The sequence below is a fragment of the Hydra vulgaris genome, chromosome 06 (assembly GCF_038396675.1).
Source record: "Hydra vulgaris chromosome 06, alternate assembly HydraT2T_AEP".
NCBI lineage: Eukaryota > Metazoa > Cnidaria > Hydrozoa > Anthoathecata > Hydridae > Hydra > Hydra vulgaris.
In genome coordinates this window covers 55,006,302-55,024,630 of record NC_088925.1, presented here as the reverse complement: position 1 = coordinate 55,024,630, position 18,329 = coordinate 55,006,302, and the positions used below count along the sequence as shown (strand labels likewise).

General features: G+C 28.1%; 1 long non-coding RNA gene across 1 annotated transcript; it reads left to right on the top strand.

Moving 5' to 3' along the window:
• Window positions 1-14,307: 14,307 nt before the first annotated feature.
• On the top strand, window positions 14,308-17,150 carry LOC136081986 (uncharacterized). The gene is made up of 2 exons (XR_010639318.1): window positions 14,308-14,481; window positions 14,686-17,150. It is a non-coding gene; the product is annotated as an uncharacterized LOC136081986 (long non-coding RNA).
• Window positions 17,151-18,329: the final 1,179 nt, after the last annotated feature.

Here is an 18,329-nt window from a genome sequence, read left to right as displayed (position 1 = left end):
CGCGTTTTGTTTTGATCGCGTTTTATCGATCAAGTAAATTCCAAACAAATTTTATTTGAGATTAAGGTTTTAAATTCCAATGATCATAAAGCATTTCTTTTAAGTGAAAAAGTAAAAGCGAATACTTTTATTTCGTAACTAATCTAGCCGCTTGATTACGTATAAAAACATAGTGGTTTCTATTAGCGTTCCATAACTATAATCTTTAGATACTGTATGCTAATAGAAACCACAACTTTTTTTGCAATTCAGCTAATAGTTTTAGCTTAAAATTATAATAAAAAAGAACTTGAAAGATTTTAGTAGCTAAAATAATTTTTAAAACAATATAAAGACAATAACAATAACCGTATTAATTGTAAAGTAAATTGTTCTAAAAAGTTTTAGGGAATAAAAAAGAATAAAGTTTAAAATTTTATTATAAATAGTCCGCCTGTCCAAGCCAAAATCGGTTGCCGGCTAAAAAACCCGTGTCGTCGGTCCTGCGAAAAGAACATCGTTTTTCATCGCAATTCCAAAAATGATTTTATTGTTATTTATTAATTTTTCATCGCAATTCCCAAAGGGATTTTAATTCTTTGAACTTTGGTAAATGAATATATACAATTTGTTTAAGAGTTAACCCTTGCTAATTCCAAAGGAGGCGTTCCTTGCAACATAAAGAGATGCTTTATTAAATTTCGTTTTTTCGTTATTTTGTATTTACCTGGTCGAAAAAAGACCGTTTTCTTAAAAAGTTAAAAAATGGCGAATCCTCTCGTCATCGGCTAGTTTATTCAAACCATAAAAATGTTGATTTTCTTTTTATTGTTGATTGTTCCTAGATCTTATAATCGAGCTTACAATTTAAGGACATAGCAATTAAAAAAACATGTCTAAGATTCTAACTAATAATAAATTGTCCATGAAACACATTCGTTCCGTCGGCGTTTACTTTAAGCTGGAAAACATGTTAAAGAAACAAGAGACAATTAACAAGGAAACACAAAAATTTGTTTAAAAAAAGACGCACTGGAACAATGTTTTAAAAAGAATCGTTTCAATTGTGCAGTTTTTTGCAGAACGGAATTTGGCACTTGTAACATTGTGGATTGATTGTTTCATCCAAACATTGAAAATATTTTGCGATTGGTTGAACTATTAGGAATGTGCAATTCATGCCTTGAAGATCACTTATGGCGTATATAAAGAAATGAAATTCATGCTAATTACTTGGGCAAAACAATTCAAAATGAAGTAATTAATCTGATCTGTCTTACAAAAAATGATAAATATGGCTTAAAGTTCGAAGTATCATTGCATCATTTTAGACTGCACACCTGATGCTGGTCACTAAGAGCAAATAACTTTAGTTTTGAGAATATGCAATACTTGGAGTAGATCAGTAGAAATCAATGAAGATTTTGTCGGATTCCTCTTAAAGAGTGACGCGAGGACAGAAATCGACCCCCGTCTCTAACACATTATGCTGGTCAATAAGAGCTAATGCCTTTGGTTTTGAGATTTAAATTCAATGAAATGTTGTCAAGATTCGAATATTTTGCTCACAGATACATTTGATTCAGATATTGATCCAAAGTATTAATGCAATAAATTGCAAAATTTTCTAACATTTTTCCAGATTTCAACTTTTCTTGATGCTTTTACGTTTTGTTTATGATCATGGTGAATACTGTTATTCCAAATGTCGCTATATTTCTTCGTATAGCTTTGACAATTTCGATCACTGCTGCATCAGGTGAAAGAAGTTTTTTCAAGTTAAAATTAATCAAAATCAATTTAAGAAATAATGTAAGAACGCCCTGGCAGTATGGCAATCCTATCTGTTGAACAAGCTATTGTCCTGTTTTTGTATTATTCACAATTAATTCAAGACTTTTCTGCCATCAAAGCAGAAAAAGTTAGTTTTTCTTGAACATTTATGAAATCTGTATAAATGTCAATCTTTCCGGTGTGAATAACTCAACTTCTTGGACAATTTATAACTTTTTTGTTCCATTTCTAAAATTTTTTGCCTTCAGCTCAGCAAAGGACAATGCTCCGTGCAGCAACCTTACTCTCGCTTTTTTTCCTTGATCGACTTTTTGTGTTTGGTTCTTAGCTTATTTTTTATTTTTTTAATTGGGCCTCTAAGTTCACTTTGCCAATGGCCTCCAATTACTTAAAATCGGCTCTGTATATACACTCCGATGCGCCAATCCGTATACGGATTTACATATATATATATATATATATATATATATATATATATATATATATATATATATATATATATATATATATATATATATATATATATATATCCTTATCTCGTAGTAGAAAGGAACTATTAATGTAAAAAAGTCTTTTTTAACAACAATTTTGCTACCTCGACAATTAAGTTACATTTTATTGTCGTCGAAAAGTTAAAACAATTTAATTAATGCAGAAGTACATTAAGTTTTATCGTTTTTTAAAAAACCACAATAATGGCCAAAAAGCTTTTTTTAATTAATAGTGTAAAACCGGGTCAAACCGCACACTTATAAATAAAAATTAAATAACTTTTTTTATTTTAGTCTTTTATTTGTTTTTGTTTTTTTATTAGATAGTTAATAAAAAAACTACATAAGATAATAAAAGTGTAATAAAATATATGTTAAAAAAATAATAATAAAATTATCGAAAATATAATAAGTAAAGAAAAAAAATTGTGCGGCTTTAGGCGACATTCTGTTAAACCGCACACTTGAGAAAACATTGAATTTTTTAAGTTTTAACTTTTTTTAATTACTTTTTTAACACAACTTATATTTGAGAAACCATATTAAAGTTTTTACATTTTTTGCAACAAAAATATTTAGCTCCAACTACATATTTCTTTGGTAAACATGTTTCTTTGCACAACCGTTCCCGACACATCGAATTCTCGCATTGCAACATTTCTATGTGTAACTACACATTTTACATTTTGCAACTTTTAATCGTTTGGCTGCTGGTACTTGCTCTTCGTTATTGTTTTGCTGAGATTGCTCAGCATTGTTATGCTTAGGCATTTAAGTACTTGGTATAGAGAGTCTACGCGTTCCTTTAAGTTTAGCAACTTTCACGGCTTCCTTTGTTGCTTTTTCTTCATCTTTTTGTTTGAGGAACTGGATCACGTTTTCTTCGGTAATACATCTGAGCAAGATGGTGTGAGTGCTGCGGAGGCTGCTGAAGTTGATGAAGGTGTATTTAACGTTTGTGTGATTGCTAATGCCTCATTATTTATGTTGTTTTTATTAAATGGAAATAAGCCAGTGTATTGGAAACCAGCGATTGCATGCAAGCGTGTAAAACAATTACCACTTTCGTACAGCAGTTTGATCAACGGTGGAAAATTTTGCTTATCTTAATTTTTACATTTTAAATCTTTATAACACTTTGTAAGAATGTTTTTCCATGTTTTTTGACATGGCAATAAATGGTTGTAAAATATGTGAAGAATGCTTTGGTAGACAAATCAAGATTATATTGTGTTTTTTGCATAGCAAAACCGCTTCCAAAGTTATGTGAGTTGTATGCCTATCTAATACAAAAATATGAATACCACCAATTTGTTCAGTTTCGGGTATAAATACCTCTTTCAGCCATTCAATAAACGTATCGTGCTTCATCCAACCTGATTTGAAAATTGAATATTTGGTGTATATGATTATAATAACAAATAAAATAGTTATTTGTTGATATTATCATATAATTCATTTTTAATTAAACCGGAATTAACACTAAGTTAGTTAGATAAAGATAGGCGTTTATTCACTTGCAAAAAACTAAACTAAGTGATTAACGAGTGTGCGGTTTTTTCAGAAAAAAGACTTTTTTTTTACTTTTTTGAATTTTTATTCAACTTTTTGTTCTAGCTGCATAAAAATTATACTTTCAGAATTAAAATTAAATTTCCAACAAGATAGCGCTAAAATTATTTTTATATCAGTTTCGGTTCAAGCGCTATTTTGTTTGCAACGATAAAAAACATAGAAAAATTTTGACTCCCCGTTAAAGTTGTATATAAAAAAAAAAATGGAGTTGAATTGGCATATATTTTTATCAATTTGAATAGAGGAGAGAGTTCTGTATTTAAATCTTCTTTTTTTTTTATTATAGCCATATCCGTTCAGTTTTTATTTGAGAATTTCGATCAGTGTGCGGAATGATATGGTGTGTGGTTTAACCCGGTTTTACTAGTGCTTTTGTTTTGTTTTTCAAAAACATTTGAGGTTGGGCAAGCAGTCTATCAGTTAAGAAAAAAACAAACAATTATTTAAGCTTTTACACTTTTTTTAGTCTAGTTTGATAGCGCTCTCTTTAAAACTACAGTTTATGGAAGAAACTTTTCGACTACCGAGCAAGACTGTATATATATACATATGTGGATGTATGTCAGTTTGAATATATTTGAAATAGTACAATTAATAATATAAAATTATGACTAAAGTATTAACTTTGAATTACTAAATTTGTTTTGTAAAATTGTTTAAATTTTCAGCTTTAACAACTCGCTATCAGTTTTTCAATGAAATGCAGGGCCGACAATACCGGGGGGCAACAGACGCATTTCTCCCCCCCCCCCCCTCCCACTCTTTTTTCTTAATGACCTCTTTTTTTATTCTTTAAGAAGAAAAAAAGGTCTTTTAGAAAAAAAAGGGAATTTTTTTAAAAATTAACACTTTTGCCCTTCCATTTCAAAACCCGTGCTGTTTGTATTTGTGGTAAAAACAAAATTGAGGTAAAAACTAATTGTGGTAGAAACAAAAAAAACTTTTAAGGTGGTAGAATACAGTTAATGTGATTAAGTCAGTTATAGATTTTTAACTTATTCAAAATTTTTCTTTCTTTCTTTTGATGTATGTATTAAACTGTTTATTTTTAAAAATGTAATAGAGTCTACCTTAGTAATGGTATTTATTTTAGCACTAACATAGCAACTACAATTATATATTTTGTTTGTTAAATCTTGAATTGTATTTGCAAGCAAATTTATTTTTTGTCTATCATGCTTTTGATTGTTCGTTCATCTACTTAGCGTTTTAAAGGTTTAAAATCTAATCATCGATTTTATTACAATATGTTACTATCTAGAAATTACAGCTTTGTAGCTAGCGATATTATTACAATATATCGATAGCTACAGATCGTAAGGTATGAAGCTTATTAAAATCTAATGACAAATCTAAAGCTAGGCTACATATTGCAGCTTTTTAGCGAGCAATCTTATTATGATATATCGATAGCTACATACTTAGCTTTGTTACTTGCAACTACATAATTGCAAATCTATTATTATTATGTGACTATAACCACCTATTATTACTATAATCTATTATTATTATGTGACTATATCACTATAGGGTGGAATGCAAGAAGCAAACTTAAAATTTGAAGTCATACTTCAAGTCTGAAATTTAACTTGAGCAAATGCAAAGAGCGAACTTGAACTCAAGTCTAACTTGAAAACCGGCCGTTTTCAAGTTAGACTTACTTAAAAGCCTACTTGAAAAAGCTAAAATCTTTTCCGAATGCATTAAGCGAACTTGAAATTTCAGGTTAAACTTCAAAACTGAAGTCTGACTAAAGTGTAACGCAGAAAAAATTTTGAAATGAGTTCGTTCTTGAAAAATCTGATTTCAGGTTTTTTGATGTTCGGTACAACCAGTCTTAAAAGCAAACTTGAAATAAAAAAACCAATCGCCATGATCATTTTGTAAATATGTGTCAAAAAGTTTTGAAAATTTTGTGTTAATCTACTCATTTCATGAGTGAATTACTTATGAATGATTATTTTTATATTCTATAAATACATTTCACCAGTGCAACAGCTGTCTATTGTATGTCGGTTTTATGCTACTGGTTCATTTCAGATGAGAAAGTATTTATATTATCACTATAATTATATTGTCATAACTAACTATCATAATATTTATACCAAATTAAATATATGCATATATATATATATACATATATATATATATATATATATATATATATATATATATATATATATATATATATATATATATATATATATAATATATATATATATATATATATATATATATATATATATATATATATATATATATATATATATATATATATAAATTAGTAGAAACACTTATGTAATATTTTCTTAGATAAACTGTTTCTTTTTCTGTTAGTTCATCAGGAAGGAAATGATGATGAACCTACAAACGGAGAAACAGCTCGTCAAAGATAAATGTTTTACTTAATATTGCACTGTTCTTTAAGAACATTGAGCACTCTTTTTGTAGATTACACTGACCAGTGGCGGATCTAGCACTTTTTGATCTTTGAGATAGCTAACTTCCAGACATGGAGCTTACTCCAAACATTTATATGCTTATACTTATGTCAAATAATGAGAGTTTGCAAAAAATTGCGATGATTGGAGGCTGGGAACAAAAAAACCCCAAAATTTTTGCTACACCTGCCCCAAACGTGAGAGCAACAAGTTGATAAAATATTTTTTGTACTATTCTCAACTAGGCTTATATTCATTGATAATTTTTAAGTTTCATAGTATTATCTTTCAGCGTTCAAAAATTATGACCATATAAAGTTTAAACCCTCCTCAATTAGAGGGGATTGTAATTTTTATATGGTCATAATTTTTGTATTAACCAACTGGAATATTTTATTTCCGCATAAAAACGCGAATCAAAAATTTAATTTATTAGTTTCTAATAATTGTACAGTTAGCAAGTATTTTATACCAAGGTTAATTAGAAAGAAAAAGTATGATCCACATATTAAAAACCTAATCCGAGCGAAAAAATCCGCCTGGTATATCAACTGCTCAACTAAATGGAAGAATAATAAACTTCTAAAAAACTGCTATTTTTTTAATCGTTCGGTAGAAGCTAAAATATTTAAAGCAAAAAAGAGCACATAAAAAGAAATAATATTAACATCCCTCTGAATTATTTCCACCGTTAAAAATGTGATACTAACCTGAATGAGCTTATAATGACAACTTTTATTTTTCTATTTCAAACATTATTAACTTACCAATCTAAACCCCTGTAAATTTTTTTTTTTTTCATTTACAAAAATCTTTCATAATTTCTTTAATTATGGATTACTACTCACTTTCTAGAATTTAGTAAATTTTAGTTCTTTAAAAATTACGCGTGAATAATCTAATAAAGGCTTTTGATATTATTTCATCTTCTATAACATTTCGCCAGTTTATTGATGTAATTTTGATATGGCCAAAGCGTTGATTTTCTACCTTAAAACAGACTTATGTTAAAACTACGATATTTTGAAATAAATGAGAAACAAAATAAAAAAGTATAATAAATCAATCCCTAAAAAGCTCTACTAAAATAATTTAGTCATTATTTCATGTAAGGCCAGGCGGAGCACACATTTTTGAACAGTTGTCTCAAAGTCCTTACAAATTCTTGGTATGCAAAAACACATTCACTTTCATTGATGAAAATATGGCTCTCAAGTTATATAAAGTGTTTATTATACCACACCATAAATATATAGTCTCTATTTGGGCTTCTTATTTAAAAACTGATAAAACCTTGGTACACTCAAAAATATCTTTCCTTATTTTGCGGTATATATATGCGGTATATATATGCGGTTATATGCGGTAGTGGTGTAGTGGTAAAGCGCTCGCTTCATAAGCGAGAGGTTCCGAGTTCGATCCCCACCACGTCCCTGGTAGTACCGCGCTCAACTTGTTTCTCCGCGCAGCGGCCTTGTTCGTCAAGGTTCGTGTTTCGGAGCTATAGAGTTGAGAGAGGGTTATAACCACTAATAAGTAGCCTCCTCATCTGTAGTGGCCTTCGGCCTTGAGGAGGTGAATAACAAAAAAAAAAAAAAAAAAAAAAAAAAAAATTAAAGGAAAACTTAGAGAAATAATCCTCTAAAATCAGGACTGGTAAAGATTTCCTTGTAATAAGGAAATTGAATTTTAAGGAAATGTCTTTCCCTAAAAATCTTCTCTTTTTTAAAAGGAAAAACTAAGGAAATAAACCCTTAAATTTAAAGTATTTAAAGTATCCTTTGAAATAAGGAAAAAAAATTTTAAGGTAAACTCTTTCTTTAAAACGCGTTTCCTAAAAACAAGCAAATCGATAGTTTTTCTTTATATAATTAAAATTTCATCAATGTATATAATGTAGTTTGATGATTTTACGTAACATTAATAGAGGGAATTATTTTTTTACTTCTTTACTAGAAGTAATAAGAACGAGCAGGGTCAAACTGGCATTTAGCGGCCCGGGGGGAGACATAGATGCAAGGCTGCATTTGTGCATTTCTTTATAATAAAAATACTTTATAAATAAACCTACTGTAATACTTTCGCAAAATTTAAGTTGTGAGTTACCAGAAAATAAAGAATATTGTTAAAGAGAAAGAAATGGTTGATTAAAGACCTAAAAAACGGTAAATTGTATGAATTTGGAAAGTATGAAGATTAGGGTGCCCTACATTTAACCTGACCAAAAAAATTCAAATGCACCCTATCTCAATCATCCTTATCTGGTCCCAGGACACACCAAAAAAATTTTTAGTCAAGGGGTTCCAGTACAAGGTACTTTCATATGCGAGGTGCCATGAAATTATTCGCCCCCCTCCCTTTCGGTACCCCTAATTTATGAATTGAATAGTAGAAAATTGTCTATTATGCATTTATTTTTGTTCGAAAAAAAAAATCTTTCATTTAAGAGTTAATACTTGTACAAACTTGTCATTTGCAACAATTAAAGACAAATAAAGTCAAAAATTACATTAAAACTGCAAAAAATCACTTTTTTTCATGTCTTTTCCAACCTCTTTTCGATTTATTTACATGGAATCTTCTAAAAGTCCTTTGTCATGACTTTCAGCCACAAATGAAGATGTCTTTGTCGTTCATTAAAACTAGTTGCAGCTTCTGAAATTTTTTATACAAAAATTGAAATACTATGTCTTGGATGAACAAAGTCAGATTCAAATATGTTGTTTTCGCAATACTTTGTCATTGTTTTAGCGGCATTAATGCTCTATTCAAATAATTGCTTTTATGTAAAATATTATAAGACCCTTTCATTTTATACTTTTCAGATTATATCAAATTTATTAAAACATATAATGGCCAAAGATGATGATGAATTTCCTCGTAAATCTCCAAGGACAGTAAATCTCCAATTGTCAGAGTACTGTAAGAGAGAAAAATGAGGAGAGCTCCTTGATAAGTACACGTTGCAGAAGTCCTCCTCCTATATGATATAGCTCTCCTAGGACTAACAGGGATTGTCAACCAGGAACCGCAGGTACATCCTTTGACATAAGTTTGAGAACTAATAGGTGTAAAAGAACAATCTTCATACTTCAGCATCCATTACATATGTTTGCACCAAACAGGTTATACTTTATGATTTAATTAAAATAAAGACTTGGAAAATCTTTTTTTAGGTGAAAAACTTTTAAAACAAATATGTAAAGACTTTTATATATGTTTAGACTACCCACACTGGGAGAAGTTTGTCGTCGAATATATTAGCTCAGGTCAGGTAAGCATAATCAAAACGCAAAACTATCCTGTGCACAAAAGACAATGTCAAGATCTATGCTTTGCATTGGATGGGAGTGTACGAAAAGTAACAGGGGAGAATTTACTTGAGTATGCATTCTGAGAGAACTGTTAGGTATTTGGGACAAGGATGGGTTTGATTCAAGATTTTGAGCTACAAGAAACTGTGTAGTCTTAGAACCCCTATGGAAATAAACAAGACGAAAGAAGATCAATATAAAACAAAAACAGAGAGTTTTATAAAAGAAGCAAACTGTGTTTTTTCTGTTTATAAAACAGGCATCATAAAACTTATAAGAGATGACAAAAATAGAGACAAGCAAGCAAAGGCAGAAGATATTGGGTTCCTGAAGAGAGCATTCAAAGGTGAAACGGTTAAGTTTGACACTGAAAAAGATAAACCTTATCAAGAAAAAATGATATATGGGGAAAAACGAATGTTAGATATGATAGAAAGTATGCGTAGAGAAGAACAACATAAAAAAGAAAAACGAGAAATTGTTTCCTTAAAACACTCTACAAAAGTAACAGGTGCGGATCCAGGAAATTATTTGGGTACATCTGATTTTTTTAAACAACCTTTGACCCCCTCCTCCTCCTTTAAGAGTGGATGGGGAGGGATTTCAAAAATCAACCAATCAGCCCTAGTTACACAATATATATATATATATATATATATATATATATATATATATATATATATATATATATATATATATATATATATATATATATATATATATATATATATATATATATATATATATATATATATATATATATATATATATATATATATATATATATATATAGTTAATTATATATACATTGTGTAATATAATATTATATAATAAATATAAGTTAATCTATTTAGAGCCTTAAAAATATGTAAGGATATCACTTAAGCACTTTACGATTGCAAAACTTTATACATTACTTACAAATTTATTATTAAAAAATTATATTTACACATTATCATTATTAAAATAAATTACACATTGCAAAATTTTATATTTATATTGTAACAAATATATTATAAAGTAACACAAATTACAATAAAAATTTTTTATGTGGTAATATGCAATTTTAAATTAAATAAAGAGATATTTAGAGATGCAATCTTAATGCCCCATTTTGTTAAAACAAGTAAATTTTAAAATCTTCATTTTATTAAATCTTGCTGAAAGATACATGAAACCAAAAAAAAATCAATTCAAAAAACAAAAGCATTTTTCAATATAATAATTGCAACATAATATTTTATGTCTAAAGAATAATAACACCTAATTGGTGTTGTTGGTGTCACAAACAGCAAAATTTCAATAGTTGCTTTATGCCAAACAATGTTTTTTAAGGAACATGGCTACAAGAACAGTCGGGTTTTTTTTATTACTGACATTAAAAGCTTTTTGTACTGTTTTTATATATCAAGTTAAAAAAAAAAATTTTTTCTTATTGTTTTATATATTTCATATTTATTATATATATATATATATATATATATATATATATATATATATATATATATATATATATATATATATATATATATATATATATATATATATATATATATTTATACATACATGGATTTTTATTGTTATTTTTTTGTAATTATGTATTTAAAATTGTTACATTTTGTTCTAAACAAAATGACACATTGTACAAATGCGTCATTTTGTTTTAAACAAAATGACACATTTGTACAATGATGTCAGAAGTATAAATTATTGTTTAAAAGCTAAAACAATTTAATTACGATTATAAGTAGCAAACTTATCAATGTTTTCTTTTTTTATCTATTAAAAACTCTGTACAAATATTCATCAAAGCCAAGTCATTTAGGTGGTGGTCCTGTACCATTGTGCTTCATATATAACTTTTCAGGCGCCACGGTGAATAAATTGTCCACTCGCATTCGCATGAAGTTAATGGAAAGGTAGCAAGTAAACTTTTAATGCTTTCACAAGCAGGAAAATTTATCACGTTTTTTTAAGAAAAATAAATACTTTACAAGAGTCGACAAGACTCGTATCTTTACAAGAAAATATATTTTTCTGTAATATACTTTCAAAGAGATTAATTTTGTTTCGTCATTTTGTAGCACGATGTTTTCAACTATATAATTAAGAGACATTTTAGACTAACACTTTTAACATCTACATTTCGACATTTTAAATATAAGGGTGTAAGGGACTTGTAACAGTATTTTTTTATAAATAAAATCAAAAATATAAAAATTAAATATTGAAAACTAAACTAAATAAAAAGATAAATCATAGAAAAAAATAATGTTGGGGAAGTCCATTTTTGTATTTTGTCATTTATTAATTATTTAAATTTCATATCCTGATTATCGCAAAACAAAGAATTTTGACCAAGATTTAATTTAAGGTGTACTTTAGCAACGTTTTTAAATTCGCTATAAGTAAAAAAATTAATACCTTGCTTTTTTGAAATAAAAAACAAAAGTTTAAAAACGTTTTCGGCCGTCTCGAACGGGGGATGTAGGGGTGTCCCCCCCCCCCCCCTCAAAGCTGTTGTAGATGCATTTGAGCTGGCACATTTGTACATTTTAGCATTTCAGGTGTCTCTAGTTGGCAAAAAGCACATACACCCCCCCCCCCACGAGAGACCACTTTGGGACGGCCCTGTACACAAGCTCAAAAGACAAGTTAACTCGGTAAATATCAACTGTTGTTTCACAAAAGAAATATACTGAAGAGTTAAGCATTTTATTGCTTTATCTTTTATTGCAACTTAAGCATTTTATCGCTTTTTCAAAAAAATGCGCGACTCTTAAATTGATAAATTTGATTATACAAATTTTAATTGATTATAACAATTTGGTGAATATTTTTGGAAATTTCTCATGAAAACTTCTCGTAAAATTTCCGGAAATTTTCAACCCTAGCAGGCTAAACAAAGTAGTAAATTGAATTGATGAACAAATAATGAAAATGAATTAAACAAAGAAATCATTAATCATCTTTTAGGGTTTTAGTAAGTATTGATTTATAAAGATATATATAATCAAATAAATAAAAGATTTTAAAGATTATAGAATTTACATAAATGACACTGTAACTCATGAGAATTAAAACTGAAATTACGTAGAACTTCAGTCTATAACAGCGAAAAAATTTAAAAAGGCATAAAAACAATATACAAGATCTGAGATTTGAGGTTAAAATTTAAAATATTAATCAATGCGGTTCTTAAACTGATTTACGTTTACATTTCTTGTGTTAGTACATTCCAGTCATTAACAACTCTATTAGTAAAAAAATTTCGTCTGATTGTGTTAAACTAGTAGATATTTTGTGTTTTTATTGACTCATTATGCATTTTTAATTTATGACCTCTTGCTCGACCGTTAGTATTGAATTATTCAATTCGGTTATGCAAACTTATTTCGTCAATTCATTTTACTAAATTGAACATTTAATAGATCAATAAATTCTTTTTAATTATAATTTTCATAGTATAGAAAACTTAATAAACTCATTAAATGAATTTTTTGTTTAGTTTATTAACAGACAATTATACTCTTTCAGTTTTTTTTTACGAACCTTGATTTGAGGTACGAAAGATAAGGCATAAGTACGTTGCTAGACTAATTTAAAAAAATTATATTTTGCCGGTCAACCTTGTATACCTAGGGAGTTAGTCACGTGACTTTTATCGCGGAATAAAAACTTGGGTTGTTTTTGAAAAACTTCGTTCAAAAATAACTAGAAATTATTTTATGCGAGTGTCGAAGAATAAAAACCCACCCATCAAAATTAGTTGTATATATACAAGGCCGTAGAGAACTTTTTTTAATGTTTGACCTAAGCGACTTTGAAACATGAAGAAAACTCCATATTTAAGTATGTTCATATATATGAGAAATAAGGATGCTATGCAAAAAATTGCGGCGATTGGAGACTGGGAACAACAAAAACCCTAAAATGAGTGCAATGAGTCAAATTTGTTTTGTTTTTTTCAATCTTAAACTTAATTTATATTCATCGACGAATTTCAAATTTGATTTAATAATCTCTTATTGTTCGGCTTTTTTGAACAAAAACGACAGTTTTCTCCTGAATTGAAAAAGTTATTCTCTTTTAAATTATTCAATTTTGAGTAAATATCAGTAAATTTAAATAACTCATCCATCATCACATTAAAATTAGTTCTGCAGCTATTTATATGTTATAAACATGAGTTGTTTTTTTTTTTTTTTGTCAGGTTTATATAGGGTGGGTTTTTTGTTTTTTGTAAGATGATTTGTAGAATTTCGTTTTATTTACATTAGTAAGCGTTGTCAAAACTTTATGCAAATTTCTTCGTTACTCTACTACTCTCTCTTGCATATGGAAATAAAATCTGTTATTTTTATTGATATTGATATAGTATGATTTTAGTTGATATTTATAGCCAGGCCCATCCCGAAACGGTCTTCCATAGGGGGTGTTGTATGTATTTTTTGCCAACTGACAATTTTTGCAATATTTGCAATTTGCCAACGATAGTTCAAAACTTGCTCAATATGCCAACGTAAATGCTTATATGACAGCTGTGGGGGAGAGGGGACACCCCCTTTCCCAAAGCTGTCATACAAGAATTTGTTTTTAAATAATTGAAGTTTAAAAAATTATAGTAAAAACGCTAATATCGCCATCTTTTTTATAACGTCTTTAAATCGGGGTTTTTTTAGAAATCAATCGTTAAGAATTTTTTTTTATGACGAAACCCGGTTTTTATTTTCGTCATTACTGAAATTTATTTAAATTCAGTTGAATATTTTAATAAGTATATATTTTTTTTTAATAAAAAATCTTTGAGACAGCTTTTTAGATGTACATAAATCGACTGATAAATAGGGATTGGCGCAATTAAATGTATTATTTCGTAACTTACCAGTAAGTTTCATTTAAAAACATTGTTTTTAAACATTGTTTGAAAACGTTGTTTTTAAAACATTGTTTTTAAAACGTAATTGTATTGTTTTGATAAATAAATAACCTTTCAGCTCACTAAATTTATTGATTTCAATTGAGGTATGATGTTAAGATTGATTTAAATTTATAATTTTTCTTTACTTGATTTATAAAAAAATTATTTAGATAAAATGCTTAATGAAGAAATTTATGATTGGTATTTAACGTTAAAGGATAACTCTTACAATGCAGTATATTGTAGATTTTGCGTTGGTTTTAACGTTCAGCTTCTCTGCTTTGAAAAACAATTAGCCACAAAGATAGCTAGATTAGTTGATAATGTCAAAAGTTAAAGAAACAACGCAAAAATAAAAAGTTGGATTTGTTATTAGATGAAACCTTTATTCCACCTGCGGCCAATATTCCTAATAATACATCAAATAGTTCTGAAGTTCCTAAAGAAATAATCCTTATCAGTAAAAACAAAGTGCTCAAAAAAAGAAAATAAAAATTTAAAAAGGAAACTTAAATCAATGATGGAATAAAAATTGGATTATTTTAAACATCTAAAGGATTTTGAAGATATGTCAGACAATCTGCAAATACTTATTTAAAAAAACTCTCTAATCAAAAGTGAGCTAAACCATGTTAAAAAATTTTATTGTGAAAAAGAAGAAAAGAAGAAGAAGAAAGAAAAAAGAAGAAGAAAGGAAAAAGAAGAAAGGCTTGAACTGAGAATAAATTAGAGTTAGTTAAATCCAAAAAAAAAAAATCATTGAATGTTAGAAATTTGAATAAAAAAGTAAAATACCGTGAAGCTTAGTTGGAAATAAGAAAGACTGAAATTATTTCCTTAAAAAAAGAAACAAATTATCAAATAAACAATTAAAAAAAAACTAAAACTAAAAAAAGAGATAGTAGTTATTAAATCTTGAAAGTTCTGATATAAACATGAAGTTCTGATATAAACATGAAGTTCTGATATAAACATTACTGAATTAAAAAAAAAGAAACTAGATTTGCAAAAAAAAGTAAGTAATTTAAAAATTACTATACAAAATAAAAACAGCTACATTAATGAAAACAATATGAGAGTCTTGTAAGTTTAGAAGAAGAAGTTGCAGCATTATATACTAAGACAAATATTTTGAAAGAAGAGAACAAAGAACTTCATAAATTGGTTTCTTTGTTTGATGATGAGGAAATAATAACTTTCGAAGATAGTAGATACTGCGATGAACCATCCATGAAATTGCTTTCAATGAATGTAAGTATGAATAGTGTCAAAGTTGTCATTAAATTAATACTAAACAAACTAGCAAAAAAGAGTGTATTTAGACTGTCATCAGCTGCTAAAGCAGGAAGCTGTATTCTTTTGATTTGTCAGAAGTGATTGATGGTGATGCAGCTATTATCTTATAGAGCTTTACCAACATAGTAGACAATATTTGTGACGTTGTAAGCAACTCTGCTATGGAAAAAGAACTCAAGTTAACAACATCAATTAAATCAACAATGTTTGACCTCGGTCCAGTTAATCCTCTATTTAACTCGCAATTAAAAACATTAGGAAAAATGTTTGCCAATTGCAATCAATAACTGGGATTTACTTTCTTCAGATGTCAAAGATAATATGAAAGATATGAGTAATTTTTTCTGCAAACTCCATTTGCTTGCTAATTTTGCATCTGAAACTGATAATGTTTTAAATTCTTTTAAAAAAATTTTGTAACAAGATAATTATGAGAGTGTTTTTGCTTTTTTTTATTAAAGAAAGTGGCAATGCTACGTTAGTTCGTACCACATTTATGGCATTTCATTCAAGGGGTAGTAAGGAAGCTGGCGTTGCTTCATATTTTAATTCTTTTTTTTTTCCTCTTGTAATGAAAAATTATTTTTTGTTTCATTTATTGGAAAAACTTTCAATATTTTTTATTATAATGCTGCTGTCCGATATTATCACAAGGATTCAATAATAGAATTTCTTAATGCGTGGCCGAATCCAAATTATCTATTAAAAGCTATAAAAGAAAATATCACAAATCTTGTATTTATTGCTGAAGTTCGTGCATTAGGAGTCAATGACAAACTACTTACAGGTCCTTTGTGGCAAATTATCAAACCAATTGATAGCATTTTGCAATTGAACCCTGCCTACTTCGTTTGAAAATAGACTTTTAACTCTTTGTAAGAATGCTTCTTCTTTATTATTTGCAAATGGAAAAATTTTGGAAGATACTAATCTTCTTCATCAAGATATGGTTTACTGCAAACTGTTTGAAGACATTCAAAATGATGAGCTTGGTTCTTTGACTGTACAGTCACTTGAAGTTATTTTTCATGCTATTCTTGTTATTTTGGAACATCAGTGTTCTATTCAGTTACCTGGTGGAAAATATTGGAATCCATCTGATTCGGTTGCTGAAACAGCTTCTAATGTCCCTAACAAAGCATAAGAAAGTGACATTTTGAATTTAATGATACGTACAAAACTAAATGCAAATGTTCAAACTACCCAGGCTTTGACAATATGGTCTCAGAATCGAACATTAGAATGGCTTAATAGCAAAACAGATGAAGAGAGAAAAGAATTACTTGATTATTCAAGAACCAAACTATCTATGATGAAATACAAGTATAATGAAAGAAAAGAAGCTATTAAAAAAAGTAAAGCTATCCATCTTAGAGCAAATCAAGAAAAAAAAAAATATAGAAGAAATTAAACTACACCCAAAAAAAGTTGCAGCTTGTAATAACTTAACAAATTTAAATGTAAAAGCATGGACTTCAATGCAAGAAGCATAAGAATCGGTTTATAATATGGAAGAATCATTAAAATCAAAAGGACTCATTGCTCAACTTAATTTCTATCGTGTCACCTTAGGTGTTGAATGTTATAAAAAACTTTTTTGTAAAACAAAGGTAGAACAAAGAAATTTGTCTCTTGGGAGGAATGAGAGTTTTATAATTGTCATTCAAGCAAGTTTAATACCAAACAAACAATTTTTATGTAATTTGAGTAATAGTTTAAATCCTCATATTTTACGTGATGGAGCTAATGAAAACAAAAAAAAAAAGAATTAATAGAAAAAATTCAGGATGCAAGATTAAACAAATTAATAGAGCAACAAGAAAACATTCCTTATTAAGATTTATTAACAATCCATCCGATTTTGTAGGTATTTGTATTCAACATTGTGCTAAAGAAAAAAATTCTCTTGAAGTATCTTGTGAATGTGCTCAAATAGTACGAACTGATCAAATAAATAGGAAGCGAACCAAGTACCATGTTAAATAAGAACCTGATTAACTATGGTCATTTCCATTATTAATTGATTTTGAAAAAAGAAATCTTATTCTTTGTAGCTGGGATTATGAGGTAATTTTATCAATATTAAATAAAATCAAATAAAGTCAAGAAATGCTTCATTAATCTGTTTACTGCCTTCAAATACAATGGAATTTTTATTTTTAACTGTTATGAATCATACTTTATGTGTTTATATGTTTAATTTTGTTTTATTTAAATATATTTTTAAAAATTATATATCAGTATTTTTATATGTTATGTTTAACCGTTAATTATAAAAATAATAAATTAAAATAACGCTTAAATAAATTAAAAAAGAAAGCTTAGGCAAAATTACATTTACTTATATATGAACTGCCTATCAAGTAAAGGAAAAAATCCAGAAATGGAGGGGTAACCTTAGTCACAATTACATTTACTTTTACATGAACTGCCTATCAAGAAAAAGAAAGAATCCAGATATGGAGGCCTAATCTTAGGCAAAATTACATTTATTTTTACATGAACTGCCTATCAAGAA